Here is a 27,930-nt window from a genome sequence, read left to right as displayed (position 1 = left end):
TGTCTCTTAAGTACTTAAGATTCACATGTTCACTTCTGGCTTCTGGTGAACACACCTACAATGTGCAAGTGTGGGATACAGACTGGGTTTCCAGGGCCTTGCTGCTGCCATGGCAGCTGATGAGCCTCATCCTCCTTGCCCTCCCCCTGGAAAGGTAGTGGCTGTAACAGTGGCTTGAAAGCAGCTTATCCAGCTGCCAGTTGTAGGTGAAGTGGACCACTTTGGCAGGTTGCAAATTTTATGCCCCTGCTCCAAGGCAATTTTCTGGTGAAAGCTGTATGTAGATACCCTTAGGGCTATTTTGTGTTTTTCTGTTTCACCTGGTTGTAGGAATATATATATTCCAGAAAAAATGAGATGAAAAAGGTTACAAATTAATAGCTACAAATATGTTCTACTTAACATTTCCAAGACTGCTTCAAAGATGTCTGCTGCTCTCTTCCCCTTTCTCTTCCCCCTTCCCCTCCCTGTTCTGAAAATACTCTTATGTTAGGCTTTTATATACACTTTTACATTCATAATGCCACATCACTTTTGCTAATGTAGCATAACAGTCCATTAAGAAAAAAACCACCCTGTTTGATTCCTGGTTAAAATGGTTTGCACACTCCCTCGAGTAGGTTTCTTGGTATAATTCTTGGCATTGCAGCAGGAACTATTCATAGTGTGCTTTTTTTTTCACTCCATGCAGAAAGGCGGACCAGCTTTGTATGTTAGCTTGACAAACTACACTGTAGCTCAAAAATCTGGATGGCCTGTGCAGTTGGCAACAAGCTGTCCTAAGCAGTTGACCTTAGGCATGTTTCTTGGTGATAAGCTATTCTCCACTTGCCAGGCTTACGGTATATGATATCTGGTATGGAGGCCTTCAGCAGCTCTGCTGTTCTGCATCTGTGTGAGACCCAGCCATGCCAGGGTAATGGTGATGTGGGGCTTAATGCTCCTGTAGTGCCTTGTGTCCTGGTCTGGGCAGCAGGGCAGAGGCCAAGCCCTACTCTGTGGTCTCCTCCTCACCCAATGGAGACCTGGCCAGCAGAGGTAAGGGCCAGGAGCAGCCTCTTCTGGAGCTGAGTTCTGTATCAGAACCAGCTGCCAGGATGGCAAGTGAGTTTTTTTCACTGTCTAAGGGAGGTGTTAAAGCAAAGAAGGGAAAAGCCAAGTCCAGAATTCCCTGTGCCATGCTGGTTTGCTGTTTGGTCCCAGGAATAGATCCCAGCTTGGTAAAGATATCAGATCAGGTTGGACTGAGAACCTAGGAAGGAGAAGGAAAGAAAATGTGATCAAGGGAGAGACATCAGGGGCATCTGTTTCCACCCACCCTCAATGACTCTTGTCAAGAGTTTTATCAATGTCATGGTATTTGGGACTGAAAGACTGCTTTATGAGTTCCAATATACTGCTTTTGTGGGCAAAACACGGGGGGAATTTGGTGACTTGCTGCAAGTTTGGTAAAAAAAAATTTGTAATATGCTAGGCCAGTCTGCCTCAGTGCAGGACCAAGTGAACAAGGTTCACTATATTTCATTAAAAAGTTAAGCTGAGACCAGGAATCACTGTACTTCCAGAGCAAGCAAGATACTGCAGTAAATCAGCCCATGGCACAAAGATGTTCCTCAGTGCTGTTCACCTCCGTTTTGCACATTTATCTTTAAAATCTCATGGGTTTTATTCATCATGAATGTCAATGTTCCAAATTTGTATATGTTCAAGTGTTGCATGTGGGTTCTGTTGGTGAATTACTGTTGTCAAAATTCAGAATGTGGTCCTTCATTTAAGCCCTCAGTGCACAGAAATTATATGCCTTGAGTATCAAGCAGCTCATTAAGTAAAAGCAATCCTTGTGTAAACATTCAGTGCTCTGGTCAAATTTACCAAGCCATTTTGACAAGGGAGCTAGGCAGCCTGCCAACTCACACAGACACCTGACAGTTTTTGTTTTCAGGAACAAAGAGGTGAGAGAGGGAGAGTACAACAAGAAAGTGGAAGTCTCTACAAAGCTGTGGCTTACCCAAAGCAACCTCCAAGTGATGGAGGTAGAGTTTGTTTTGCTTGTATTGTCATTTGCTGTGGTGAAAATAAACATTCACTGAACGTATAGTGAGCTATGTATGTTCAGACCAGGATTTCACTGAGTTTTGCTCTGAGTTGACCACTAGTGAAAGACATCTCTGAAAATCCCTTCAGTAGTATGTTACAATTTATCATGGTTTGACACTGGTTGAAAGACCAGGCATCTAGCAAAACTGTTCATTCGTTGTCTTCTCCCATAGTTGAGCAGAGGAGAATGAATGCTACAGTTGAGCAGAGAAGGGAAAAAAACCCAAAGGGCTCATGGGTTGAGATAAGGATGAGGAAAAAACACTAAAGGCAAAACAGGCTCATATTTAAAAAGTATAAAGAAAATGTCATTATTAACAGATTTAAAAGAGTGTAATGAGAAGTAAAATAAACTGTTAGAACACTTTTTCTTCCCCCCCTCCCCCCCCCCAGTCTTTCCCACTGACAGCTCAGGGAGACAAAATATGGGTTTTTTAGTCACAGAATTACAGAATCAGAAGGTTGAAGAGACCTTCAACATCATTGAGTCCAACCTGTTCCTTGACACCTGAACTAAACCATGGCACCGAGTGCCACATCCAGTCTTTTTTTAAACACATCCAGGGATGGTGACTCCACCATCTCCCCAGGCAAACCATTCCGGTACTTTATCCCCCTTTCCATAAAAAACCTTTTTTCTAATATCTAACCTATATTTACCTTGATGCAGCTTGAGACTGTGACCTCTGGTTCTGTCAGTTGCTGCCTGGAGAAAGAGACCAACCCCCACCTGACTACAACCTCCTTCCAGGAAGTTGTAGAGTGATAAGGTCACCTCTGAGTCTCCTTTTCTCCAGGCTAAACAATCCCAGCTCCCTCAGCCGTTCCTCACAGGGTTTGTGTTCCAAGCCCTTCTCCAGCCTTGTTGTCTCCTCTGGATGCACTCAAGCATCTCAACGTTCTTCCCAAACTGAGGGACCCAGAACTGGACACAGTTAGTTCATCACTCTGAATTTTCTTCTGTTCATTCAGGGAAAAAAGGTCTTTCTTCTGTTGAATTGTGAGGTCCCCCCATGGGAGACAGTTCTCTGTGAACTTCTACAACTTGATTCTCTTCTCGTGAGCAGCAGTTCCACCCAATCTTCTGCAAGTGTGAGTCCTTCTCATGGGCAAAACAGGCTTCTTGGAAATGCTGCCTGTGAGTCACTCATCCACGTGAGTGCAGGTTTTTATAGCTCCTTTTGACATCCACTTGCTCTGTCATGCAAGTGGACCTCTGCATGTTTCTTGTGGACCCAATGAGCTGTGGGGGGACAGCTTACTTAACTTTAGTCTTTTACCACAGTTTGCAGGAGAAACTTTCAGCTCTGGAACTTGGAGCAGGTCTTCTGCCTCTTTCTTTACTGACTTCAGTGCCGCCATGTTGATTCTCCTCACGTGACTTCACCTCTTCGTATTATCTGACTTGGAAGAATATTGTTGTCCATAGGCATTATTCTCAAGTTCTATCAATTGAAAAGTCCTTAAAGGGTTTCACAGCACTGAAAGGCTGATCTCATCTGGGTCCATGCCAAGGAGCCGCTTGCCATGTTCCTGCCACAGGCCATGTGGCCCTGCCAGTCACAGCACTGGCACCATTCTACATCTCTCCCCATGCAGGGTGCAGGAAAGAGAGAAGATGCACCTGCCACCCCTGCCCTTCTGCCTGCAGCGCATCTGGCTAGGGGTGGCCAGACAGGCAAGGCTCTTTGGCCACATGGTCACACCAGCCACATGGACACTTCTAGTGCCAGAACGGCCCCAGCCGCTGTGCCTCCCTACCCCTCAGTAGAACTATGCATGGTTTTGATTTCCTTCTTAAATATGTAATTACAGAGGCATTACCAACTTCTCTAATTGTCTGTTCTCAGAGCCAGCCAAGGATTGGCTTTGCCAGGCACAGAGGAAGCTTCCAGAAGCTTCTCACAGAAAATCACTTCCCACCAAAAACCAAGACAGAACTGGTCAGCAGCAGCCATGGTGAGAGGAAGAACTTCATCAGCTCCATGGCTAGTGAAACTTGTCTTGCTGAAACTGCTGTTGGAAAAAGCTAATTATTTATACCTACATGTTCTACAACAAAAAACGTAGTGATTTGGACAGGAAGGATTGCTCATACCCAGATAGAAATTTGGAGATGAGGGAAGGGAACTGATGGATACAGAGCAGTCAAATTCTCCTGGAATAGCTGATACTCTGTGATTACGTGGGAAAGGGATTTCAGCTCTCTGCTCTCAATTAAGGAAAGTGATAACTCATTTTGGCTGCTCCACAGCTCTTGGCAAGTGTCTGAGCCAGTGGATTAGTAGCTTCTCTGCAGTGGGCAGAAGTACTTTATTTTTCATAAACATCCCTGAAAGGTTCCGTTTCCTTGGTGCAGGATATGAAAAACTCAGAAATCCCCTTGGCATCCATGGGATAAGAAAGCAGTTTCCCACCTGCTCTGTTTGCTTTCTCAGCTTGCACACAAGGATTATTCTGTTTATCTGGTGTCCTTATTTTAGCTGAGCCAGGTAGCTGTCTTCACAGAGGGAAGACGAAGTGTTGAGATGGTGTTGGCAATTGGTGGCACCCAGTGCAGAGAACATAGCAACGGAGTGACATGCAACGGAGCAACGGAGCTCAAAAGGACTGAGGAGGCAGAATTCTTTTTTTTTCCCCTGAAGAATATTTTGTGGGAGGTACCCTATCTTCTAGATACTGCCTCCAGCATTGCAGTCATGACAGCAATTCCAAAGGGCTCTGTGCTGTTTGTAGCCCTGATCAGTGGACATCAGTTTTGAGAGACTCCAAAGAGAACTAGGGCAGTTGAAAGCACAGTCCCCCAGAGAAAGACAGTGGTCACTACCTACATTTATCCTCAGATTGCCAGCTCAGCTTTCTCTTGGGTCAGCCTCAGGTCACACTTAGGTATGATTATGTCGGTTTGGTGTGGGAGGCTCCTGACTTATGTTGTTGTATCTTGACACTGGCATTGTTCCAGTTTGCTCTCCTCCAGTCCCACCAGATGGAGGAAGACTGAACCTGAAGCTGCCAGCTGTCCATATAATTGCTCATCATGTTTAGTTTGGGAAGTTCCAACACATGTCAATATGTTACCATTCCTGTTTTTACATCTTTTGTCCTGGAATTTAATAACTGGTTGGTACTAAGAGACAAGACAAATAAATATGGTTGCCCTGTCCTGGGACATAAAAAATTAACCCATAGCTGTGACAAGGATTGACTGAAACAAGCCTGATGCACAGTTTAAAGGAAGGAAGCTGTGATACTAGTGATAGGAAAGTGGGGGCAGATGTCTCTTTTACTAACCTGTATAGTTCATTAAGGCAAATAGGTGAAGAGGAGCCCATGGTGATTTTAGGGTATTTTGTTCAATGTTCAGGGTAGACTTTGTTCAGAGTGTTTGTTCACTGTGCTTTCTCTTTTATTAAGAAAATGTCAGTTCTCTGTGCTTCTTTTCTGGGTTTCTGAGTGGGCCAGATTCCTGGAATGAAGCTCCTGGATGCTGTCTGACTCATCTGGTTGCAGGAGAGGTGGGTGTTCCTGAGAAATACAAGGGGCTGGTTTTCAGAGCTGGTTAAAGTACGCACCAAGTTACTAAAGTGGTTTGCACTCTGGAAAATCTTTGCAGAGCATGAGGTTGCTATTTTATCTGGCAGAGTAAAGGAAGACTTCCTTACCTCCTTCACAGTAAGGACACATGTTGGTAGAAGAGTCCTGCCTTCATCTTCATAACATTGCATTTTCCACACTTGAGTTTTTAATTCATATTTCTGGTGCACAGAATTCTTGTATTCTGTTTTTTTCTTGCGCCTGGCAAAGTCTGATATAAAGAAAAATCAGTTTTCAGCAGTTCTTTGTTCATCATTAAGAAAATTGTCCACTGTCATAGAGAGGATATCTTAATTCCTGAATCACAAATTGTATTCTTGGAGTAAGAAAGAGTAAGTGCCAGAATGACATCTGCTCCCTGAATTGTCAGGGTATTTGAAGGGTTTTCAATAGCCTTAGAGCCTGCATTGCTTCACTGCATCTGCTGATCTGTTAGAACTATTATTGAAATAGCATATTGCCATAAATGGGCCAGTACAGAACAAAATCAGACCAACTTTCTTCCAAAGGCCATTTGAACAAAATAAAATAGGCTATGCTCTCAGAAATTACCATAGTATGTAAACAATCTAATTTTCATCAAGTAATTAGCTTCTAGTTCTGAATAATAATGATATCCTTTTCATTATTTTTCACTCAGTTTAGTGTGGCCTGAGGTTTTAATAACTGTTCTGTGCATCTTCAGCTTTAGTTGTAGATTTTACCAGATATCTTCCTGAAACTTGATTTGAGATCATCACTACAAAAAAGTTAGGAAATTCTTCAAATAAAGCTGACACACCTTGGAGAGAGGACTCTTACACAGCCATTTTAAATTGATATAGGTGAATTTAGATTGCCTACTTATTTCTTCTGACTACATTTGATGGCAGATTTATTAACATACTCCCACTTTTCCCTCTCCCATGTTTTTACCAAAACAGTTTATTTTTGTGCATTTTTGCAGAAGCTTCCAATGCTTTTACAGGGCAAACCCCAACACTGAACAGATGAGATGGCTTGATGTGATACAAGCACGTGTCTCGCTTGTGCTCCTCTGCTCTTCATCATTTTCCAGGACATTCCCAATTGATCACTAGCTGAATTCTGCAAGAAATTTCTGGTAACTTCAGGTACATCCACAATGCTTGTTGTGGATGTTGGAAGGATGTTGTCTTTTGGAAGGAAAACAGGATGTGTGCCTAGGATCTCCTGTGCCATATGAATGAGGATATAGTAAACTAAGTATTTTGGCAAAGACATGTATGCATTTCTCTTGTTTAACTCACAGAACAAAATTGCTGATCACGGGAAAATCTTTAGGAAAGCTTTTTTAAAAGGACAATATTATTTTTTAGGGCCTGAAACTTAAAATACTGTTCTTTATAAAACAGCATGCATTTAGGACTTACCTAAATTGTTTCTTACTGTGTTTTAGTATCTCACTCATGCACTTGTACACTGAAGCAAGACAAAGAGTCTTTAGTGCTCAGATATATCCCAGCCTGATGTGCAGCTGTATAACCTCTTGAGACAGACCCCCAAGGTGCCCTTGGAGACCCCATCTGCTGATGGGATCACTTTATCCATCTATCAAAAGTGAAAGCAAAGAAGTTTTTACAGCTCCTGGTGTTACTCCTCGGAAATGACAAGACAAGAGCTGAAGAAGGGCACTGCACTAGGAACCAGGAGCCAAAGAAAGACTTGGAGAAGTAAGAATCATATCCAGGAATGTAAAGAAAGGATCCTGCATGGGAACCTGTTAGTGTGTTTATCACTTAGAGTTTGAATCCCACTGCCTGATTTTGCCAAGGTGTTCTATAGCACCTTCTGCTAAAAGTGCATCCTTTTACAAGTACTTCAGTACTAGACAAAGGTACTCAGAGTAGCAGAAAGGAGAGTGAAATTTTGGTTGATTCTTCAAAAGAGCAAGCAGGTTGATATTCTAAATTATGTGTACTCTTTTTGTTGAGGACCAGTAATTTTTTTGCCCCAGAACATTTGTGAGTGAGAATATCCTGGGGTTTTTGACAAAATGATATGGTAAAAAAAAAAAAAAAAAAAAAAAAAAAAAAAAAGGCAAACATAAACATTATTTCTTGATTATTTCTTGATAGAAGCTTTTTATCTTGTTCTTTCCTAATGATTTAATTCTCACCCTTGAATTTCTTTGTACAACATTAGCTGTGTTAAGGCATGAGTGAATTTTGTTTTCCTTCTTTCCCGAACTTTTTTCTTCACTGAAAACTATCTTCCTGAGGAGTCAAATATATGAGGCAGAGCTGTGGGTTTTTCCAAAAGGTATTTTAAAGTCTTTAGGTCTCTGGAAAAAAGAGCAGAACTTTAGTTTCTGTGGAAGTGCCAAACTTGATGATGCCTTGTCACCACAATTAGTCTCAATTCTCAGCAGACCTTGAACTGAGTGATTGAAGATTCTTCCAGGAAGTGAAATCCTGGATGTCACAGTACAAGCAGCAAATGCACTTCAATTCTCTTCAGATTCCAGAAGTCAAGTTCTCCGTCATATTAAAATTCAATACATATTAAACTAAGATGTTTTACATGTAAATGAAGCCAACTGATCAAGTCCTGGGTTTTGTGTCCTAAAAGTAGAACAGAGTGGCACTCTGTTTCAGTACTGACTCTGAAAAAATACTTTTTTACTCTTGAATCACTAACCCTATAGATAACCAGAGGACATTTTATAGCTACTAACACCTGTGGCTTAGTTTAAAAATGCAGTGTAAAGTTTGCATAACAAAGCCTGTTTGCAACGTAGAGTACATTATATTACTTGTCTCCAAACTCTAGTTTTAAAACTTCATTTATAGCATGGCTGCTCTTTGCTAATAGTATTTATTTGACATGAAATCTTTTCCTCCAAGCCACTACTCCTACAGACTAATGGAACAGAACCTATTCCTTATACTTCAGGAGTTGTAGTGCTTCCTGAGCAGATCTGTTTGAGCTATTAAATGAGTCATTATGCTGATTGTAACAGCTTTTCATTTTTTCAGATATCAAGAGGAAGCTATGGAAATGTTTCATCTGCAAGAAAGAGTGTGCTACATTCATTAGACACTTTAAATAAGCAAGAAAGAAAACTATTACACTGCATATTCTATTGATTGCTGATGTCTGCTGAAATACGGCTCTTGATGAACTTAAAAAATATACTGGAAATCAAACATATATAGAAATCCTAAAACAAAGACAGATCTTCTTGTTGATTTGCAGTTCAGATGTAGTTATAGAAGATGGGGTTTTAATTTTCTGTATCAATTTGAGCTTTGCTAATCTTGACCAGAATCTCTCTCACACTGTCTTGCTCAAAGAAAGAAAGAGCAGATATATAATGTTTAACTCTTGTTGGACAAAAGCAAGACCACCAAATATACCTTTTCAATTTCCCAAAGACCATTAAGGAAGTAAAGCTTCCCATTACTTTTGCCTCTGTGTTAAGGGATCAGCATCAACAAAAAAATGCACTCCAGAGAGGGTACTTCTCACAAAAAAAAATTTAAGAGCTTTTCACACCTGCAAGGTAAAATGAAACTAAAGATTTCTTTTGCTAGCCACTGGTACTGATGAATAACCCAACATGAATGTTAAAGTCTCTACTCTAGACATGGAACTCTCATGTGTGTCAGCTATTTAGTTGTAATCTTAAGTTCTGTGCAAGACATTGTAGTATCTTCATAAATCTGTATTGCCTTAGGCTTTTCTCTGCATACTTACTACTAACTTCATTGATGCAGTTGTCTGTGGCTAGCAGGAGCTGATTGTGTTATAAATGTTTGCAGCATGCAGGTTGCCTAGTCCTCTTTGAACTGCTTGTAAAATATGGATAGTAAACCATCTGTTCCTGATGTTTTTCCAGGGTGCAAATGGGATCCAAGAATACAGAATGTATTGCTAACTGTAAATCAGGTATCACAATGGTGGTCAGACTCCAGTTCCCCCTAATAGCTTGAAAGTCTTTAAATTTCTATCACTTAAACATGTGATGCCAATAACATGCATGCAGAAAGTAATCAAGCTGAAAAAACAACAGGGTTCATTAGAGCCGATGCTCCTGTTCATGAGCACCAGTTACACAGCTCTGCTTTATGTGGACTAATTATTGTGCTCCTCCAAGAAAGGACATTATAGAAATTCCCCAGAAAATATAATATTTTTGAGATCTTACCAGTTAAAATGAAAGGCACAATCTGAGCATGAACTTGGTGTGTTGTGACACCACTTGCAGCGTCTTGCCCCTGAAAGCATCCTGTGTCTGCCTGTTATACAGCTCTTTCAGAAGGCAGAAAAGGGGTCCACTGCTCCACTGTGTGTCTGGCTTGGCATGGGGAGTGCCATGACTTCTCCCTCATTCCCTGCTGGGGAACTTTACTTTTCAAAGAGTACCCAATCCTGGGCATGGCCTGCAGATACAGCAATAAAATTGTGGTACCACTCTGCCTGGTCTGGACATTCTGGATCACTGTCTTTATCCCAGGGTTGAAGTCATGGTCTCCAGCATCTCAGACTCTGGCACACAGCATCCCCAAAGTATCTTCAAAAGATCAGATCTTCAAAAGAGTAGGCTTTTCCCAGAACTTTTTTGGGGTTTGATATGCAGAGCAGAGAATGGAGGTTGAGATGAGGATTTTATTTACATTGGTAACACCGGACTTGGAAACCCTACATAACAAATTACTGGTTTAAGTGATGCACAATTAGAGCACTGATAAGTCTTCACAATGCTGGGAAAACCTGGGAGGTATATATGTGGTACATTATTCATCATAACAGCTTACTTGAGTGTGTAACATATGCTAAGCAAGATGACATCAGATCTCAAGAATCTACATTGCACATTGCTGAGCTGATAATCCCGAGGGTTGTGAAAAGTGGGAGGAAAAGGAAAAATGCAATTTTGAGCAGAGGGTGACAAAACAATTTCAACAACTGGAATATAAGAGAAGAAAAAAGTTTACTTGGGAAGTGAGGGAACTGGAGTAGCCAAGAAGGAATCAAACCTCTTGGGTTATCAGTAAAACCGCAGGCACCTAGGGTGGAGTCTGGCCTCTGCTGCAGAGACTGAGCTTGTTTTCAGTGAAGAGATATAATTTCCTAGGGTTAACATAAGCACAAATAACCTTTTCAAGAACCAAACACTTAGTGAAGTTTTGGAATTACTATAGACTTCTGTCACAAGCTGCTGGTATATTGAGTAGAGTACTCTAAGCCCCTCAGCAGGTTTTACAATGAAATATTCTCCAGTTTTGCTGGTTTGCTCCCTTTGGCATGGATTTATTCATCATTGCAACCCTACTAGAGATGGTAATAACTTCCACTGAAGTGGGTCCAAGTATATGCTACTTAACATCCTTCCACCCACCACTGAGTGTGAAATACAGGAATTGTTCAAGTGTATGAAGTAACTATTAAAGTCAGATTTGAACACGAAATGAAAAGTTATTCTGTAGCCAACTGGAGCAGCATGGAAAATTTGCAGAGATAGATGGTAACCGTCTGAATTGGAAAACATCCAGCAAATCCAAGCTAGCATCCTGATGCAAAAGACTTACTAGACACTCACTCCTACACAAAAGTACTCCTGAAATGGGAATAGCAGTAAGCAATGAGGACTTCTCTTTCATGCCTCATGTCAAAAACAGCACTGCTTGTAGCACACTCCAGCTATGTTCTTTTAAAGCGAACTTTGCTTAGTCAGCCAGTGCCATCACAAGTTGCATCATGCACGTCACCCCTGTAGGACTGCCATCCAAATACTGTCCTGCTTCATTTGCAAGACATGACAAGGGATGGGGTGTTTGCCACTGACTTAAGTTTTACCACCTAGAAGATATACAGCCCAACTGCAACAGTTTGAAGCTCTAGCAGCTCCTGGTCTGGACAGAGGCTAGGTGTAAGCACTACCTTGGGGCAGCACTGTTGGGGGTGTCTGTATGTGGCAGCCACAGCTGGACACATATGTAACATGGCAGCACAGAGCTCCTTAGGCAGCTGTGCTCTGACACTTACTAAATACTGAACTTTTCATTCTCCTGGAGTAATTCTTGCGGGTGGGAGTGAACCCATCACAGAACCATTTCAAAGTGTACCTGTCATCAAAATACTCATCACATTGGGCATCCTTTGGCATAACACTCATCGCATTACCCCCTGGGAACCACAAAGACCAAAATGAGCCTGGGCTTTCCTCACACTGAAATGCTGAACATAGGCTCATGACAGCAGTAGAATACCCACATGGTGAGACTTCTGGGTCAGCATGTCCACATCCAGCCTGCTAACCCTCTGAGATGGTGCTGAGTATGCAGATAAGTTCCTTCCTGTTGCAAGGATTTTTTTTTGAGATACTATCTCAGCTTCATCTCACCTCCAGCTCACCTGTGGAGTTTCCATCTCCAATTGACAGTGGAGACATACAGATGATGCCCATGGAAGCTTGCACAGCCAGTGTTCACAGCCCTGGAAGCCCCATCCTGAACTCTCAGTGCGGCTGAAAGCCATGAGATGCATGCATGTAGAGTGGGAATCTGAGGTACGGTTAAGTGACTGGCAGGTAGAGGATGACCAAGGCTCACTGACCATAGACTGGGGCTGTGCAATCATCCTGAGCTACATCCCAGACTGTGACACACTGAAGTACTTCCTGCTGCAGTTCCAGGCTCCCCAGCCAATGCACACCAGTGCACCTCTGAGAGACCAAGGCTTTTGATTGCACAACTCTTTCTCCAGAGATATGACCAGCCCTCCCTGATTCTTAGCATTTCAAAACCAGTATGACAAGCTCTGTCATTCTGGTTTTTTCTCTCTGAAACTGCTGGCTAAAATTCACGAGTTTCAAACATTTTGGCACAGTAGAATTCCTCCTGAGAGATAAAAAATTGTAACCCATTGTGCTCCGTTGTCTTTCCAGCTTCCTCCCTGTAATGTTCAACCAAGGCAAATGGAAAAGACAAACCACCTCTTAGACAGCACAGGGATAAAAAACAAACCAAGGCAAGTTTCATATTACATCTGAGAATACTGTCTTTGCTGTGTCTGCTGGTGAGGTCACCGGGACCTCTGAGAGGGCATAGAAAGCACTGCAGCATGTGAGATCTCCTTAGGGACAACATGTCTTTCTGACAGAAAATCAGATTAATCTTTTTCTGAGCTCTTTCCAGAAAAGCTCCAGTTCACCCAAGTACTGATCTAACTCTCTACTGAATTTACTGGCTGTGCCCAGAATGTTCGTGGCTCATAAAAGGGCTCTGCCTCACCATCTGGACTGCCCAGCGGTATCAGAGAAGCTTGGGTCACACTTTGACTTGCAGGAGGATGAATTTCATGGTTGTCAGGTTGGGAATTTAGGCACATTTTATTTCACCTGATTCTCTTCAGCAATTTCTGTTCTGAGTGACTGAGCAGGGATCTTTCAGTTCCCATATTGGACCTCTTCTGAGAGATCAAACAGGACCCCCAGCCACCCTTTTCCATACAGGGAAACATGACCTTGTGTCAAATGAGCAGTTAACATTAATCTGTGAGCTTAGTGGTACTCTTTTTTTGTGGGGACTTCTGGTCCAAAGTATCAGTAAGCAGATGCTCTTGGCAGCCCAGGCTGAAACTCACTTCAGGTTAACTGTGCTGTGATGTGAAGTGATAAAGATCTCCTGCATGATCCCATGGACTAAAAAAAGAGAGGAAAAAGAAATAGTTGAGGAAAGAAATAGAGGAAGATTTTGTTACCAACAAGGAAAACAACTTCTTGAGGAATACAGATATTCTATTTCTACTACAGTCTTTGAAAACCAGAGATAGCAATTAGAAGTTAACACTTTTTATTTAAATAGCAAGAGTGCTTTCCTTACATTCATGTTTCAAGCAAGAAAAAAAAAGCCATGAGACTACACCTGAAGCTGACAATACCTGGCTTTTCAGGGGCTTTTGGTAAATATTTTGAATTCCATGTTGCCTACGTGGTCTATTCTTCATGGGACAAACTGGTTATTTCAGGCAGACTTTTGCCTCCAGGTGGAGACAGTGACTAGCTTAGTTGTGGTTTTGGTTTGTTTTGGGTTTTTTCTCTTCATTTTGTAGTGATTCTGGGAACAAATTATTGCTTTTATGGTGGCATTTCTGCTGGTGTCTGAAAAAACAGATGTGTCATCTGAAGAGTCCCAACTGTTGTATAAACATGCAGTGTATTCTGACGAACTTTGCTTCCTTCTGAATAAAAGCATTCAGCTGTGTCCCCGCCAGAAAAACACCGAATTTCCCAAACATCAGCAGTTTTTTAAATTTTGGAGGGTTAACACTACCTGAAAATGAAATCTAAGTGTTTTCATGAGGTGATCTTAAGTATATGCCTTTGCATAAACCTTTATTGTTTTTCTGACAGGACTATTGGCCAGTATGCATTAGGATAAACTGGTCTTTTCAGTCTGGTTAATTTAGTGGGACATTCAGCTAAGGAAAGAAAAATATGCTTCTTTTCTAAGTCAAGATTACTTTGGGTATAACTGCAGAGAATTTATAGTGAATGCTTCAGCAGCAAAGAAAGACGGGGTGGCAGATCTCCTGCTGGTGTCCTGCTCTGTCTGACTAGGATTGCTATACCCCACAGCAGCCCTTTCCTTGCACATCTTCCCAACCCAGGGCTTGCCATCTGCTCCTACAGCAGAGCTACCCTATCTTCATGGCCAGACAACACTCAGGGAGCTTTGGGGTTTGTCCTGCTGTTAGTGCCCTGCAGGGGCACAGTGGGATCTGGGGATTAGTGCTATGGCAATTTCACTGCCTCCACCTGTAAATCTCCCCAGGGGCTTAAATGTCTTGTACTGAACATAGCAGAGACTAAAACTAATTGCAAATTCACTGTGCTAGGCTTGACTAACTGTGGATTCAAAATATAAGCAGATGGAGAAAACCTCTGTATTTACTTCTAATTACTTCTCACGCTGTTAAAACCCTCCATTGAAAGATAAATTAGAAGAGATGGTGACAAACATAAGATTTTAGATTTAGAGCCTCCTCAATCACTATGACTATATGACAAGTTTTCCTACTTACCTCAGCATTTAAGCATTATCACCTCCTGAGGTAGCCAGCTGCTCCATGACTCCACAGTTAAGAAATTGTGACTGTAAGAAAACACACACCTGTAAAATGTGTATACTGGGCAGTGTGCTACCCTGTTGTACTAGGATTTCTTACAGGCTCTAAGTGCTCTACTTCATTTGACAACACTGTGTTTCTAGAGTTTTCTCGGAATTAAATAGGCCAAAAAAATAGCATGAGAGAGTTGTTGCATACTCAAGATGCCTCAAAAAAGGAAGTTCATGTACTTTCTTCTGGAATTTCCACTTGGCATTTCTTCTTGACTAGATGAAGCCCCAAGAAGGCCACTTGGACAAAGTCAACAGCATTTCAACATTTTCCCCCATCTTGTCAAAATACCTTTCTATTTCATCTGCTATGCAGAGGTGCAGAGTTTACATAAACTGCAGTGGCTTGAACTTCTTGGAGGTGACACAAGGGCTAAGCCTGACATTATAAACTAAGTGAAGATTTTCAAGAGCCTCCCTATATTAATTCTACCCTAGTAGAATGAAACCAGATCTGAGCAGCCTGGTAGGACCCCAGCATTTCACAAAGCACAAGAAGTTGGTGATGAGCCCCTGTTGTAGCAGCATCAAGATACCACTGAAGTAGCAGTTAATATTGAGAACAGCTGAATGTGGAAAGTACAGCCTCTCCCAACCCAACCACCTGCAAGCTGTGTAATGCAGAGGAGTCTCAAACCTGGCAGCTGTTGATAGTTAGTGCTCATAGCTTGGTCTTAATACTCATCCACTCCAGGCTTTGCTATTCAAAACAGTCTGGCCTTAGAGACCCACTTCTCCTGCGTGACAGTTGTACATAGGGTGAGCTGATCTGTGTTTTGCTTTTCCAGACCCATTTCCTGGCTCTGCATAAGGGTGGATATATCAAGACTACACTGATGCTACAATATATGGCAGGACTGATTTTCAGACCAATGAAGACTTAAGCCCAGACCAAGAAACTTTCGGCCTCATCACTCAGCCAGAACTGGGGACTCACGACACCTGTGTCTTTTGGAAGGCACAGCCAGATGATGACACAGGAGGTAATTTAATTATAATATTCCTCACTTCTACCCAACCTCTCAGGGGTTCAACAATAGCTATGGAAGATAATATTTTTTTCTTAGAATTAATCCAGCTGTAAGCTGGGTTTATTGACTCAGAGGCTTCTGGTCACCAGCAGGTGCTTTCAAAGTATCTAAATAGTAATGTGCCTCTGCCTTTTTAAAATCTGGTTTGCATTCATGAGGAACAGGAAAGCAGGGAATCATTTGACCAGTGTTGGATTTGTGTGATAGAAATGACTGATAACGAATTTTGTTTGTATGTCCTCCTATCCAGAAAACTGGTCCTTAAGACCCATGTAATCTCAGTAGTTTTTGTTTTGTTTGTTTGTTTGTCTGTTTTAACCCTAGAAAAATGTGATATGTGAGGTTTGAATCCTTGCTAATGGAACACCTCCTCACAGGCTTATGTTCAATGCAGAAGTATTGGTAGTGATTTAAAGTCATGTTCAGACAACTCCTGCTTCTTCTGCCATTTAGCTGGTTATTTTATCTTAGCATGACCACTGATCCCATTATTTCTCATGGCAGGTTTTGCCTACCTTAGTGAGATCACGTCTTAGGCAATGCTTTCCTACCTGAGTTTTGTACTACAAAGGACATGCAAGGGTTGACATGGTGAGGTCTGCTGCAGCTCCTGCTTGTACAAAAAGTAAAATTTCCCTTGAGTGCACCAGGATTGAGCCATCAGTCCCAGGGATTAGAATTTGCTACAGTTTTTGTAATACTGTAAAAGTTCCACCGCCATGCAGATACTCAAGGAATTAATGCACTTGAATAACATTGCAGTAGGGGCATCAGTTTCTGATTACAGCTCAAAACATGTAAGGGCTAGTAGTAGTCATTACATGGCAAAGAGTACCCCTCTGACAACTAGTCAGAGCAGCTCAACCTGTCTCAAGACATGTCTTTCAACACCCTTCTCCCTTGCCTTCCAGCCAGGGGATGAGCATGGCCTGTGCTAATTACAGGAGTTCATCTTAGCATTAGGAACAATGGAATTTTCTTTGCATTATGCCCTTGGCTTATTGAGATCATAAATGAAAAAGCTGTCCCATTATCTTGCTTTGGAAGAAGCTTGTTCTTGTTCTCCACTCATTAACTGCTGTCAATATACCCAATGTAAAAGCCTTGTGGTTTAACACAGCTATTTTAATATTGATTCAACAAATGTCAGCTGGGACTGGATCTCTATCTAATTCATCTATTTGCCTGTCTTATCCATCTGTCTATAAATCTTTTTTGCCACACAGACATTTCATTCCAACAGGGTCTTAATGCACGCTATAGGAACAGCCTTTGCTGATTCAAGCAGAGAATAGCACCTGTGATTTCAAAAGGGCCTCCAGTTAACAGGGCATATTGTAGCCAATAATAAAAGATCACAGATGAACCAATACCAAACCACAAGAAAAATTAAAAAACACTATTTTAAAATCTTGACAGAAAAGAGGCTATGCATCATTCTGGGTTTGCCTGTTAAAATAGCTGTGCATGTATTTCCTTCCAAATTATTACAATTTTTAATATGTTACGAATGTAGTAACAACAATAAAAAATGAGAATTGATCATGCAGTGACATGTTCCAGATTAGATTTCTTCATTGTTTTGTTTGTTTAATAGCCCATTACACAGACTAAAAAGCAAAATTTCAAAGCCATAGATTTAGTTAGCAAATCACTATAGATTCAAAAGGCAGATATATAATAAATACCTAACCATCATTCTTCAAATATTATGACTAAAGATTTTAATTTAAAAAGTTTTATCAGGAGCTGGCAAAAAAATACTTGAAAGAGTTAATAAACCAAATTATAGTATTAACTTACTTAATATTAACTTTCATATATGAATGAAGTTATTTTAAAAGATGGGAATGTTATATACTCCTCCTTCCTCAGATTAAAATGATTAGGTTATTATTGAAGCATCAAAATAAAAAATAACACTTAAAATCAGTTCTGCAATAAACAATATCAACTCAGATACATTCCTTTTATTGTATATAAAGCTGTCATAGTTTAACTGCAAAATATACCATACATCTTTGCACATACAGCATCTCCAGCATTTGTAGATAAAAAAAGGAGCAAAATGTGCCTGTTAGTCTACAGGCTTTAATTAGCTCAGATGAACAGTACATGCACATCATTTTAAACATAGGAACAGTAGGTTTCTGAAAGAAGCACACCAAGGATGACATTTGGATGAAGTCTGATGAGACTCTCTGAGAGCTGAATAGACTCAAGAAAGTTCATATAGCTTTTTCTGCTTCCTGCAGTTCTTACACTCATGCTGATACTAATTAATTCCCTTTGGTATCAAAAGGCAAATGAGAAAAGACACTGAGGTATACTTTACAAACTCTAATTCTGGAAGGTGTGCTTAAAAAGTACCTTAAAAAGTTAAACATTACTGAACCTAGAGTGGCCTTTGAGTACACAGCACACAGCAGAGGCCATGCCAGTTGCAGAGGTGGACTTGGATGCCACTGGCACAGCAGTCAAGACAACTGGGGCTCAAGGAAGAGGCTGGGTCAGCTGCCTGTGGTTATCCCATGGCTGGCTGCGGGGATAACTGGATAGCCAGCTTAGAGCTTGTTCCCCTGCTCCTGCCAGAAGCTCGAAGGCATCAGGTGTGAGGTGATCATCTCTGTGTCCATGCCCTGCCTCCCGTGCATTGCATGGGGGTGAGCACTGAGGCAAGGCTCTCCAGCAGATTGCACATTCACTGTAAACAAAAGCACCTTCTCCATCTGCGTTACTGTGCACTGTCCTCTTCTGTGACAGTCCTTATGCTCAGCCAAAATGGCAGCAGCTACAGGAGAGAGAAAAGGGAAGGGGGATGCTGAAGAGTAGTCACCCTTCCTGCTGTTCCTGGACTGAATAACTAATATTCTCTTTATTTTCTATCACACTGCCTGTTAGCAACACAGATGGTAAAAAAATACCCCTGCATGCTAAGGAGTGCGAAGTAAAGATATAACCATGTGGAACCTAGACAGGCTGACTGTGTGGGATAAGCAGAGTACATTTGAATACAGCTAAATGACAAACCATCCATTGAAGATGACAAAGTGTCAGGAATATTTGCAGAATAATGGAACTGTCTCAGCAGTTTGAAGGAGGACAAGGGTTCATGGCAGATAGTTAGCAAATTGTGAGCTCTACATGGGACGTGAGGGCCACAACAGCTAAGGATATTGTGAAAATGGGCCTGTATCTAGTTGCAAAGGAGTTGCCATGTCTGTCTCTGACATCAGTGCAAATTCCAAATTGCTCAGATGGTTTCAGATGCCTGCAGTCCAAAAAGGGTGCTGGTGAATTAGAGGCAGAGCAGAACTAGGAATGATTAACAGGTAAGAAAATGCCTTCTAGTAAAGAACTGCAGGAATTCTGCCTCCATGGAAACTTTAAAATGGAGAGGGCTACTTTTCCAATTGGTATGCTCCAACATAGGCTGAAAATGAATTCAGGATGCATTTCTGGCCTAAGTTTTAGAAAAGCTTGGACTGGATGGTCACAGCATCTCTTCTGGGTTTTGAGCTCTGAGGCACTTCCTCCCACCCTGGCCCATTTGTCATGGAACTGCACTTCATCTGCATGCACCAGGCCTATGTTTCAGCCGTATGACTGGGGCTTGGTCCTGGAAGTAGATAGCCCAAAGGATCTGACTGCAAATATGGGAAGAATCAACAGGTTTTAGTGCCAGAAATCAGATATGGCTATTATCTGTAGAAACATGGAACTTGTCTGCTAATAAACTCATTATTCCATAGCTATCTGAAGACCTTATCTTTGAAGTTAGATAAAAAGCTTTTCTCTGAGGAGTCTTTCCCTTTCCTTACTTGGCCGCTTTTCTTCTCTGGGAGCAAAGAAGCATCCTGCGCAGGAGTTTGGCATTTCTCGAAGAGGGCAGCCAGGACATTCCCTTGACATCCAGGGGTGGTAGCAAGTGATAATTTCTGAATATAGCCTCTGAAAGACTTTGCTTAGAGGCATTGGCTGGTGAACCTGTTGTATGTTAGAGGCGAGCTTGAATCGCCTCTGTAAGATGGCACTCATGCCCTTGATCCTAACCCAGACACTTGGGGGGATCACAGGGTGGAGTCATGGGGCCCTGGGAGCAGGTGGCATGAGAATAAAGGCATGTGCATGACGAGCACTACCATTAATCTCTTCTGCAAATAGCATTTAAGAGGAATCCATATGAATGTTTCCACATCTTTCATCAGGATTAATTTTTGCATGTCACCAGTTCATGCTGCTGCCTTTTCACTGTGTGTTTTTGAGGCTCTCTGGAGGCCAGAGTAAGGCATATTAGCTGGGGTTCACTAATGGCAGTGAGACCACAGCCTGTGCAGGCCCCAGGATCCCACAAGGACAGGGCAGAGCTGCTAAAAATCTGTATACTGAGAGACAAAGCCCTAACCTGTAGTTCTTGGGCAAACCTGGAATGATAGCTGCACCATTCCCCAACAATAAACACAAGTTTCCCTAAAGAGGAGGTTTCTGGATCTGGATTTAAGATGTGGGAAAGAAAACATTTGCAGTGCTTTGATGGGAAGGATCAGTGAAGATCCTATCTACACTTGGCTAAAAGTGGGACTGGGAGGCAGTGAGGAGACAGAACCTCAATTATTTTTATGTATTAAAGGTGGCAGGTACATATTCTCTGTCAACTTTTTTCCCAGGTCCTTGACATATGGGAAAAACATTATTTCTCCTTTTATAAAAACAGATGAAGGCTGCTGGTCATCACAGCTCAATTGAGAGTCAGTTCACTATTTGGAATATACATGGACTTGGTAAAATATATTCCTGTTATGAACTGGCTAATCTTTTGAAACTTAAGCTTCTGAGTTTCCTGTATCATCTTCAAAGAAAGTCAGTTGATGCTTTCAACCCCTGTCTTAACAATCATGGTCTAGAATTCAAATAACTCAGAAAACAGGAAATTAAAAGAATTACTAAAAAATCCTGCAGATGATTCTAATTTTGCTTTTACATCTAATAAAGATAATATGTTTTTATACATAACTAGAGGATAACTATATTGCTAGAGGTTTTTTGCATGTAATTTATTTGTTTGCACTCTACTTAGTGTTAGAGCCATTTTCTGTAACCTTTATTTATAGCAAAAGAAAATGGGTGTATTTCATGTAAGGTCTTTGGAATGTATGTCTCACAAGGACTTCATCATGACACTTTTTGGAAGCTCAGCAGCTTCCAAGCTCCAAGGAGATTCTTTGAGCCCAGTGTTTAAGAAATCTGCTTCTTCAGCAGAAACAGGAGTCTTTAAATAAAGACAGGCCCAGTTATGATTCCCAAAATATTAAGGCAAGAAACTAAAAGGATGCATTTTCTTAAAGAATGAAGAAAGCTCTGCTAACATATTGAAAGTATTACCACTCCCTGTTCCATGCCAACATTTCTGCTTGCTGAAAATGACCGGCATGCCTCTGCTGTGCTGGAGACAGCAGATGGCACAGTGTGCCTTCCCTCAAGCGGCTGCTGGGCCATGTATGCGAAATGTGTTTTGATGCTCTCATCCCAGACAGGCCTTGCTTCAAAGGCAGTCAAAGGCTTCATAGTCTGAAAGCTGTATCTTCAGCAGAGAAGCCAGCTTTTTGTGTACACAGCAAAAATTCGACCTGAAGTGTGGCCTCCTATTACACTCCTCCAAGTTAATTTTAGGTTGTTTTTCTTTGAAGAGACCATCCTCCTCCAGGCCTAATACCGCTGCAAGTATCAGGAATGTATGGCTCCTCAAAAAAATATAAAATGCTACTCAGTATTTTGTGAAAACAAATATTGGTGAGATGCACAGAGTGGGGTTGTATTGGCATTAGTATGTGACATGGGACTACATTTAGTGAGAAAACCTGCCATATGGTATCCTTTGAAAATCTCCACCCCCAAGCTATCCTAATATCTGCTGGCAGGTGCAGAGAAATATGCATGTGGAAGCAGGGGAGGAAGAAAAAAGAGCAAAGTTTAGAAGAATGGCCTGTGTTCACAGACTTGAGTGGAAGCAATGAAACTGATCAACAGACAGGAAGATGAAGTTTACAAAAAGGTCAGACAGCCTGTGATGAAGCCATGCTGTGGTGCAAGGAGAGTGGTGACAGAAGTACAGCCTGCTGCATGGGGCTGTGCTTCTTCCAGCTCTCCCAACAGGGCAACACACCATAGTGGCACAAATGCCCAAAATTGGGAAAGAAAACAGTCAAGAAACCTAACTGGATGTCTTCCTGCTTTGGAATTTGTGCTTGTGAGAATGTCAGTGGGTAGAAACAACTTACACAGAGATTTGCAAAATAAAATCCCACTCTCCTTTCACATGGTCTTTTGCTTAGTCTTCCTACACTAATTTCCTACACAGACAGTAAATAACACTTTAATCTACAACTGGGGACTTCACCTAAAGGAGCCCAGTGCCGAAGCTTTATTGAGAGGTACTTGTTTTTGTCAACATTAGATCTCAAAAAGAAATAACTGACAACCAATAATACCCAGAGTCCATGGGAGCTAGCTTTATCTCCAAGACATTTTGATTCTCTGTTTCTAGAGAAGGATGACATAAGGTGGGTTTAAAAAAAAAAGCACATTTGCACTTTCAAAATGTCATTAGTCAAATGACTGTCTAGACCTGTAACTTCAAATATGTTAACAAATGCCCATTTGGGAGCTCAGAGTCCCTCTTTTTTCACCTCGTAGGAAATTATTAGAAGCAGTCAGAGGGAAAACTCCCTGCTGTTCCCAGCCTGGAAAGAATGTTGAGGCTGAAATGCTACTGCCAAAGGTTCCCACACAAATAGCCAGGGGAAAAAGTCAACACCCCAGCATGGAGGGGTGGGAGAGAGAACATAGAAAGAATGGGATAGGTTGCTGCAGTACCAAAGAAAAGATTCAACACTACAGAGTTCTGTTCCAGAGGTTAATGGCTTCTGAATGAAGCGAGAATAAATAAAATGCCAGAAATCAAATTTTCTGCTTTATATGCTTTATTCTGAGCTAGAGGGTAAAAAATCACAGAGGAAACTTTTCTAAAGAAATGCCAACAGTGCCTATACGTCAGAAAAAATAAACAAAAATGTCTTTATTTATATGAGGCAGGTAGTCTGAAGTAAGCAAATAGCAGTAAGAGTGGTAGGGAACTCCCCCTGGGATCTGACTCTCCCAGCCCTGAAATAAATGCAAATAAAGTACACTGAATTTGGGAGCAGAAGAGACACAGCTGTGACAAGAAGCTACAAAAGATGAGGTCTATCAAATCACTAAAAAACCAGGAGTAACCCCACTGGAAGACGGAATGAATCAAAGGAAATAGGTCCCAAAGATGATCAGTGTGCTATTTCTAAGATCATTACTGAATTGCAGAACTCCTCAGGAGGGGCGGCATCTATAGCTTGTTGTCAGGATAAAAAATAAAGCTTCTGTCCACTGTATTGTACTAGAAACTTTCCCAAAGACGAATATCAGCCCATGACTGGAATGGCTTAAAGTCACTTTCCTCAGTATCTAGAGGGGCACATGTTTCACCTAAGATGATTAAAAACTATTGGTAAGCTGCAAAACCAAGACACATGCTACGTCTGTATGAAGTCTGTACAAATTTAACAAGGACCACTGAAACAGAACAAAGGTACTGTATCACCCCTTTGGCATCAATCTTGCTTGTGTACAATATCAAAATGTCACAGGGGCTTCAGAAACTCTACAAAAGAGTGTGTTTCTCTAAGACCAAGAAGGCACTGGATTGCTGTACATATGACATTTAGGTAAGGGAAAAAATCACACCTGTGGTAATTCCAGTACAGCTTAACATGCGGCTAAGATATACTATAATTATGTGAAAAAATGCACATCATCCAGAAAAGTCAGCTACTATTCTTAGCACCTATGACTGATATATGGAAGATATTCAGAAAGGGTCAAACCTGAAATATCATAGCTGAAAAAGTGTATGAGGACAGGTGCATTCCCCCATGCGAAATACTTATGGAGGAATATCATGTCTAATTTGATCTCACATGGTTCCTTAAAGGAAGACCTAGAAACACCTGATCATGTACTGCAAGCTATATTTGATGTAATTTCCAAGGCCGCTGACACTGCTCCAGACATCAGCAATTTTGGTGTTGATGGATGCAATACAAGTTATGCAGACATGAGTGGAAACCTGCAGTGAATTGCTCAGCTGGTTATCAGACACCAAAGCTTAGGCAAATAATATTTAACAAACAATCAGCATCTTCATTGACTCAACAGATCACAAGCACCTTGCAGCCTGAACAGACAGGAGCTATGCTTCTCTCATAGTATTTTCTCCTGATCTACAAGCAAATGAGTTGTCAGAGAGAGAGCAATGCATGACAACATTAATAGGAAAAAACAACAATTCAGAAACCCCATCATATTTACCAGAACAATTCTTCTATACCAGACAGCATTACAAGGCTAAGTCAGTATCTACACATTGAAAGTAACAGGCTAGTGTGCTGCACAGTTTTAGGGGTAAGTCTCATCCTGCCATTGGTAGCTCTCTTTAAAGCATGTGGGGCTGAAAGGCACCCAATCTACAAAGATTTATTCAAGGTAACTTTTAACTATCAGATAAAAGAGTATGATCTGCCCAGACTTAAACAAATTCTAATCAAAAACTGGATCATCATAAAGTACAGGCAGCAGTGATTAAGAGCAGACCCTCAGGAACATGCCTAGGTGAAACACTGAGAATGCAATGTGAGAGATGAGGAGGAATTTTCTGAAAAAATACTTTCTCTAAAACTTGCCCCCTTCAATTATCATCTTAAAATTCCTGTGTAAAAACCCAATTAGCCCTTATGGTTTGAGTTTTTTACATAGGAATTTCAAGATGATAATTCAGCTGCCTGCTCTTAGCAACAGCAGCATCATTGAGTAGTAAATACTAACAGGAAGGAAGGACTGGAGTTCATCTGGTCCATCATCTTGCCCTGCTGAGAGCTCTGAGAACACTAACACACACTGAGAACACTAACAGATCCCTTCTCAGAACCTACTAATTATCTTTTCTTAATGGTATTCGAATTTCTGTCAATAATTAGGTATCCGAGTCCCAGGAACTGGAATTTTAGAGACATAGCTGGACTCAGTAGTTTGTGGGTGGATAAGACAATCAATTTTTCATGACAGAAGGTCTTAGTCTCACCCCTGTTTGGAAGAGCATTGTCATTGAAATATGCAGAAAATTCTGTAGGATTAAAATCTCTGGTGTCTTTCGAGAAGTACAGGGTCTAATAGGAACAGAGTGAATCTTCACATGGTTTTAAACACAATTGAATATAACTCATTAACAGCATTATGGTCTTAGTGCAGGGAAGATTCTGAGAAGGCTTTCAGAGACTATAATGAGACACCTTCAGAATTTCATAGATAAAAGAAAAAAAAGTAGTGAAAATTCTTCTGTGTGCTACATGATTAAATCTCAATGACAGGTGAAGCTGGTGACTCGAGGGCACCGTTACAGTATTTTTAACTAGCAGATCCTATTAAAGACTGTACACTGTCTTCACAAGCCTCAGCAAGTGACCAGGTGAAGAAGGTGGCTTTACTGCTAGGACAGAGGGCACTCCCTATCCATGGAGCAGGGCTCTGTTTGGGGGAGATGTTGTACAGGTGGACACAGATACCAGTCTCCAGTCTCTGTACCCTCACCCTTACAACAGTGTTCTGCAACCCACAGATATCAATACCTCATCTGATCAAGACCCTTTCTCTGCAGCGAATCCCTTAAGGTTTTTCTGTCTCGTCCACAAGCCCACAGGCTGTGTCCATTTCTACAGCCTCTATCCAGGTTCATGTTCTGCTGGATGAGATGTCTGTTGAGAGGTGAATGCTGACTCAAGGGAACTTGCAGAAGGGTGCTCAGATAATCTGTCCAGGAACTATGTTGCTTAAGAGATAGGGTACTAATATTAGGTGTCAAAAATCATCATTATCTTTGTTTGGGTTGTTATGAATCAATTCTCATCTTTGTGACATAGAACAAGATTTGGGTTAAAATTGTTTAAAGTTAAAAATATTTGCGTGCTATGACAGGAACTGGATTTCTAGTGGTGGTTTTTAAAGGTAACAGATATTCTAACATCCCCAAACTGAAGACTCATGACAACTGGAAAAAATCAAAGCAGAATTAACTGGACCCACAGATTGCAATAAAATCTCATTGTGGATATCAGATGTCTGCAATCATTGTCAAAAATTGGATATACTATGGCAAAACTCCTCAGGAAATTCCAAAGCACAGTCTTGGTAACTTCTCAGTTGTTCCACTAGTTGACAATCAAAAAAGCCTAGGGATCTGAGAGGATATCCAGATATGAAATTTCAAATTCTGTTGCTTTAAGCCTGAAAGGTGATACATGTTTGTCTAGCATCTTGTAGTATCTGGAATTATCACTGATGATCTTTCTGGCAGAGCCTTGTATGATGTGTGCTTTATTTTCTACAATATTGCCAAAGTGAACTTTTGGTTACATAAATGTGATGATGGCAGAACCTGATCTCCTGATGAATTTCTCGATCTCTTTATTATAGAATTGTCTAGTACAAAACCTGTTTATAAAATGCAATATATGCAAAAAAGTTCCTTCTCACTTATTTTTCTGATGATATCACAGAATGGGTAATGCTGGAAGGGACTGGAGCGGGTCCTGTGGTGCAACTTCCCTGCGCCAGCAGGATCATCCCAGAGCACATTGCATAGGATTGTGTCCAGACAGTTCTCCCTTGCAGTGAGGGAGACTCCACAATGCCTCTGGGCCACCGCTCCAATGAATGCCACCTGCACAGTAAAGAAGTTCTTCCCCATGCTCAGCTAGATCTTCCTGTGCATCAATATCTGCCCATTGCCTCTTGTCCTGCTGTTCAGCACCACTGAGAAGAGCCTGGTATTTTTTCTGCAGGTACTTGTACACATTGATGAGGTCTGCTCTCAGTTCTATCTCCTCAAGGCTGAACAGCCCCAGCTCCCCCTGCCATTCCTCATAAGAGGGATGCTCTAGACCTCTCATCATCTTTATAGCCTCCACTGAACCCACCCTAGGTGCTCTGTTGTCCTGAGGAGCCCAGAACTGGTCACAGCACTCCAGGTGAGGCCTCACCAGGGCTGAGAAGAGGGGCAGGATCACCTCCCTCCACCTGCTGGCAATGCTCCCCAGGATAGCACTGGCCTTCTTGGCCACCAGGACACACTGCTGGCCCACGGACAGCTTGTTGTCCACCAGGACCCCCAGGTCCTTCTCCACAGCGCTGCTCCCCAGCAGGTCGGCCCCAGGCTGTGCGGTGCCTGGGGTTGTTCCTCCCCAGTTGCAGGACCCTGCATTTGTTTTTGTTGAATTTCAGATGGTTCTCCTCTGCCTATCTCTCCAGTCCAATGAGGTCCTTCTGAAGGGCTCCGCAGCACAACACATGGAGTGTTGGCCATTCCTCCCAGCTTTGTGCTCTCAGTGAATTTGCTGAGCGGGCATCTGCCCTTTCATCCAAGTCATGGGTGAAGCAGTTAAACAGTACAGCACTGGGGACACCACCACTGACAGACCTCCAAATAGACACTGTGCCACTCTTTACAGCCCTCCAGGATCTGCCATTCAACCACTTCTCTTCACTAAAGCCTTGCTGAAATTGAGGTAAACACTATCCACTGTTTTTCCCGCAGCCATTCAGGAAGAACCTCTGAAGGCCTAACTAATATCGTCAAAAATGTCCTGTTTCGCTGTCCTTGCATTTATCCTTAACCATAAGTTCAAATTATCTCAAAGAAAAATTTGCTACTGAAGACAAAAGCCATCTATATTTTAGGACTAAAGTAACTCCATCGTACTCTATTTGCCCCAACATTTTTTTTTCCTAATACTTTCTCACTCTTTCTGATGGCTTATAAGGATCATTGATTTCTCCTTTTTTTACACCTCCTGTGTGGTATAAAGACAGAAACTCACTACCACATTACATTTTTAAGGTGTATGACCAGGTGGGATCCAATATAGTAAGAAGCAAGGGGCAAAGGCAGGAAATCCTATCAGCAACTGGTTGGGGTTTCAGGG

The 27,930-nt window shown here is 41.7% G+C and overlaps 1 long non-coding RNA gene across 1 annotated transcript; it reads right to left on the bottom strand.

The window, feature by feature from the left end:
* Window positions 1-7: 7 nt before the first annotated feature.
* Window positions 8-26,770, bottom strand: LOC146763890 (uncharacterized). Its single transcript, XR_014951474.1, has 4 exons — window positions 15,127-26,770; window positions 14,740-14,810; window positions 5,760-13,357; window positions 8-5,622 (listed from the first exon to the last, which is right to left on the bottom strand). It is a non-coding gene; the product is annotated as an uncharacterized LOC146763890 (long non-coding RNA).
* Between the last annotated feature and the right edge of the window lie 1,160 nt (window positions 26,771-27,930).

This window comes from Lonchura striata, chromosome Z (genome assembly GCF_050655825.1).
Source record: "Lonchura striata isolate lonStrDom1 chromosome Z, ASM5065582v1, whole genome shotgun sequence".
Classification (NCBI taxonomy): Eukaryota; Metazoa; Chordata; class Aves; order Passeriformes; family Estrildidae; genus Lonchura; species Lonchura striata.
The sequence above is the reverse complement of the archived record's forward strand: the minus strand, read 5'-3'. Positions and strand labels throughout refer to the sequence as shown.